At 37.8% G+C, this 5,349-nt stretch overlaps 1 pseudogene; it reads right to left on the reverse strand.

Annotated features, from left to right (window-relative positions):
• Positions 1 to 889: 889 nt before the first annotated feature.
• Positions 890 to 990, reverse strand: LOC123326076 (annotated as a pseudogene).
• Positions 991 to 5,349: the final 4,359 nt, after the last annotated feature.

The following is a 5,349-nucleotide window of genomic DNA, read 5'->3' on the forward strand; positions in this document are numbered from 1 at the left end:
GTTGCTGGAGTGGGGGGTGGGGTGGGAGGGATGGGGTGGCTGGGTGATAGACATTGGGGAGGGTATGTGCTATGGTGAGCACTGTGAATTGTGTAGGACTGTTGAATCACAGATCTGTACCTCTGAAACAAATAATATATGTTAAAAAAAAAAGAAGAAGATAGCAGGAGGGGAAGAATGAAGGGGGGAAAACGGAGCGGGAGATGAACCATGAGAGACTATAGACTCTGAAAAACAAACTGAGGGTTCTAGAGGGGAGGTGGGTGGGGGGATGGGTTAGCCTGGTGAGGGGTATTAAAGAGGGCACGTTCTGCGTGGAGCACTGGGTGTTATACGCAAACAATGAATCATGGAACACTACATCAAAAACTAATGATGTAATGTATGGGGATTAACATAACAATAATAAAAAATATGTATATATATTAAAAAAAGAAGTGAATGAACTTAAATAGGTAACAGGCTGGTGCATAGGAAACACAAGATTGATGTCAGGTCTTATTTGTTACTGCAGCTACTGCAATGCAGAGCTCAGAATTAACCTGCCATCTCATTCACCTATATGAACTTTTTGCAAATGCAACATTAATTTGGAAAGTTTGCAGCTCTGCCCTCACCATATCTATATGATACTGTATATATCATTAGCTACTGGTGCAAGGACAGGTGATAACAGGGAAATGTATAACATCTCTCAGAATGCTATCATATTATTTTGGGGGTGTTTCCTGTTGTTTCTCATTTGATTGTAATGTATGTTATGTACTATGTCATTTTCCCTCTCTTTTTAAAAATTTTTTAATTCTAGTATTATATTAGTTTCAGGTGTACAGTATAGTGATTCAACAGTTCTATACATTGCTCAGTGCTCATCACGATAAGTATACTCATAAATTTGGAATGCTTCACGAGTTTTTCATCTTTGCTCAGGGGCCACACTAATCTTCTCTGTATTATTCCAGTTGTAGTAGATGCACTACTGAAGTGAGCACTGTAATGTTCCCGTTTTGCATTATATATATTTATTGAATACATTATATATTTTATATATCTTTTATATGTAAAGTATCTTTCATAAGTATTCCTATATTGTATATGTACAAATATATGAACATTTGCAATAGAGTAATAGTTTTATAATATATAACCATACAAATCATGGGAGATACATGTATTTTACATATGTATATATTCTATAAAATATCATTTTATATCATTTGAGATGTGAAATATCTCAAAAATAGACAAAGATACAGATAATAGTATAATCAACACTTATGTATGTATTACCCAGATAGAATAAATATTAACTTTAAAAGTTGTTTAATTTTTTAAAGAAACAAAACACTACAGATGCAATTTCTTCTACTCTGTTCCATTTCCTTCCCTCTCTGCCTCTTCTTCCCACCTCCGGTTAATGCTATTCTGAAGCTGCTGTGTATCTTCTACATCTCTAGTTTAATGTTTTAGCATAAATGTATGGTCCACAGGCCAATATTTAAAATGTGGCATCATATTTTTGTTTTTAAGCCAGGTAAATAATATTTTGCTAAATATATCTTTCTGCAGCATCCTCTGATCATTTCCCTTATTCACTCAACTTTTTTTTTTTGAAGATTTATTCAGGCTACTAAATCATCCCTATGTCATTTATTTAATCGCTGTGCAGTAATACTGTTGTAAGAATATACCCCAATGAATTTATCCTTCTCTCATTTGATGGATATATAAGTTGTTTACAATGTTTCATTTGTACAAAGGTCGGTGCAGTGGGTATGTGGCTGTGCACATCTCCTTAGGCAAATGTGTGAGAGCTTCCCCAGGGTACGCGTGTAAGAATGGAATTGCTGGGCTATACTTCTTTGTCTCACTTTTATATTTATTCTTACAAAATCAAGCATTTATTAGATATTCTTAATTTTTAACTTTGAAACAAATATGATTACTACCTCATTCTTATGCTTTTGAATGAGTCAACTGAAGACTAAAGTTTGAAAGGAAATTGAAAAATGCCTTAGCATTTGGATCTGCTTATCTGTATAACCCAGGATTGACTTGATACTGTAGGATATGCAATGCAAAAAACAAAAATAAATTGGATGATAAGAATCATAGGAGCCTAGAGCTACCATTCCTTTCTTTCTTTTTTTAACTAATTCATTTATTTATTTAGAGAGAGAGTCAGCAGGAGGAGAGGCAGAGGGAGAGGAGGAGGGAGAATCTCTAAGTAGACTCCATGCTGATCATGGAGTCCAACGAGGGGCTTGATTTCACAACCCTGAGATCATGACCCTAGCTGAAATCAAGAGTTGAATGCTTAACTGACTGAGCCACCCAGGCATCCCTAGAGCTACCTTTTCTAAGCACCAATGTAAATATGCTGTGCTCTAAGCCATTGCATTGCATATAAAATACTTTTACTTTAAATGTGTCTGTATTAGATTTTTATTTTGATAATACATGGTTATACTTGAAAAATATAAGAAGAAAGAGACTCTTAAATCTCCTCCACTCAGTTTAATCTACAATAGCCACTACTTATAATAGTTTGATATTTCCCAAGTACTTAGTGTGTGTGTGTGTGTGTGTGTGTGTGTGTGTGTGCATGTATACTTTCTAATAAGTGGTATTTTAGTATATATCCAATTCTGTAATAATTTAAATCTGCATTTCACTCTGAGTTTATATAAAATAACTAATGAAAGTACAGTAATGATATTTATACTATTAAATAGTGCATTATTGTTTTGCATATTGAGGCATTGACTAAATTGTTAAGTGAGCACAGAAACTAAGGTCTTATTCAGTATCAAGCTTTCCTGATTACTTCAAGGACACAAGTGATCATAAAGTGTAGGTGGGGGCACCTGGGTGGCTCAGTCGATTAAGCACCTGTCTTCGGCTCGAGTCATGATCCCAGGGTCCTGGGATCAAGCCCCGCATCAGGTTCCATGCTCAGTGGAGAGCATGCTTCTCCCTTTCCTTCTGCTGTTCCCCCTGTCTGTGCTTTCTCACTCTCTCTCTCTCTGTCAAATAAATAAATAAAATCTTTAAAAAAAAAATAAAGTGTAGGTGAAGCAAGGAGAAGCCAAGTGTAGCTCCCCAGGTCCTTTCTTGCTAGAGTTGGGCATGCTCCAGCGAAATTTAACATGCAAGGTGTCTAAGAAATGTATGCGGGTACATGACTTACACAAACATCTCCTCTTTATACTCTGATAGCTACATAGCTCATTCAGCATTTTTCAGGGAACCATGTCCCATAGATCCATAGAATCCAGATGTGTTTACCACTAACAACCCCAAACAGACCAGGTACACTCTACTGAAAGCATTTCATAGATAAAGATTCTCCTACTAGTGAATATCACTCATGAATTTGCCGGTTGATCAATCATCAGCGTTATTTTCAAGATTTGACCAGGACACTTTACTTTCTTTTCTGAGACATCCATAATAAAGGGGAGAAAAGATTGCAGGCTTGCTATGCTGCAAACACTTGACAATGACCATGAAATAATCAGGGGTCCATGGGTAAAGCCACCTTAAAGTTTTGGCCCATAGATTCAGGAGCGATAGCAATAAAGCTAGTGGTGATCGTCTTTGGTACATACTTTTAATTTTCTCCATGTTTGAGATAAAATTTCTATTCCTCTTTAACATTTCCAGGCAAGCTTTAGTCCTAGCTTCCAGCTCCTTTTCCTCTTAGAACTTGTCACCAATCCTAAATTCTGACCTTCAGTGAATCCTTTAAGTGGCACATTGGATTCGCTCTGTTTAATCCAATGAGACATCAAACCTAATCTTTTTTAAAGATGTACCCTAGTAAGGGTCATAGTGTATTCTCGTTCCTGGATGGAACTCTGCATTGGTTCATTTTCTGCATGAACATAAGCTGCTCTGAATGGAAGGAGAACTTAGTTGTTTCCTGTTGATGTCCTCGTAGAAGTGGAGATGAGAGATGGGATAAATTATTTGCTTTTCAGATATGGAATTCTTCCATGGAGCTCTACCCTGCTTCCATTGGCCCACCTGTTCCCCTGTAGGGTTTCCCACCTCGCAGAAGGCCACCTGTGATTCAACAGTTGCAGGCAGATGAATACTGAATGGTAGGAATGGAGATGGGATTCGTGTTTATGTAGCTTCTCGACAGTGGAGTCTTCACATTGAGAATGCATATTCCACTGTGCCAAACCCAAGAAAGGAATTAATTGTGTTTTGAAACAGTACGGGAAGAGAAAGCAAATAGTTAATTCAAAAGAGATAAAGCAAATGAGCTTCCGAACAGATCTCTGAAATAATTATCGCTGGTTCCGTTTAGAAAATGTCCTCTCCCAGACCAAACATTTCACATTAATTAGGGAATGTGCTGGAGATTAAAGCAGCAAAATGTCATTGTGTACCTGCCACATGACCTCACACCTGGTTTTCAGAATAACAGTGGAAACTATACAAATATTAACCACAAGACGTGAATGAATGACACAGGGAAATGCAGGAAAGCTGTTTTGTAATGTGAAGTTTGAACATGGTCAACAGCATTTGGAGGATACTGTCTCTAAAATTATGTGTTTTCTCTGCTCTGGGAGTTCCTGCCCTGAGGTCAGTTTTGTAGGTCCCAAGGGCAACCTGAGCCAAGTGTCAATATTGTCTTTTAGACAAGCTAAGTGGTGTTAGGCTTCCTGCTTTCAGGTCTCAAACATTACCCCCCATAAAATCAGCATGTTTTCCTAATCAGACAACACTATTAAAGAAATAAACAATGGTCCATCAGTAACTTTAACGGCAAGTGGCATTCTCCAAAGGAGACTACGAGAAAGCCCATTTAGTTCCACATCAGAATTTCTTGGTCTTAGGAGACTCACATGGCTAGGAATATAGGATTTGAGGGGTAAGAAATAGGATGTGTATGACAATAGCCAAACTGTGGAAAGAGCCAAGATGTCCATCGACAGATGAATGGATAAAGAAGATGTGGTATATATATACAATGGAATATTATGCAGCCATCAAAAGGAATGAGATCTTGCCATTTGCAACGACGTGGATGGAACTGGAGGGTGTTATGCTGAGCGAAATAAGTCAATCAGAGAAAGACATGTATCATGTGACCTCACTGATATGAGGAATTCTTAATTGCAGGAAACAAACTGAGGGTTGCTGGAGTGGGGGGTGGGGTGGGAGGGATGGGGTAACTGGGTGATAGACACTGGGGAGGGTATGTGCTCTGGTAAGTGCTATGAATTGTGCAAGACTGTTGAATCTCAGATCTGTACCTCTGAAACAAATAATGCAATATATGTTAAGAAAGAAAAAAAAGAAGAAGATAGCAGGAGGGGAAGAATGAAGCGG

This window comes from Neomonachus schauinslandi, chromosome 10 (assembly GCF_002201575.2).
Source record: "Neomonachus schauinslandi chromosome 10, ASM220157v2, whole genome shotgun sequence".
NCBI lineage: Eukaryota > Metazoa > Chordata > Mammalia > Carnivora > Phocidae > Neomonachus > Neomonachus schauinslandi.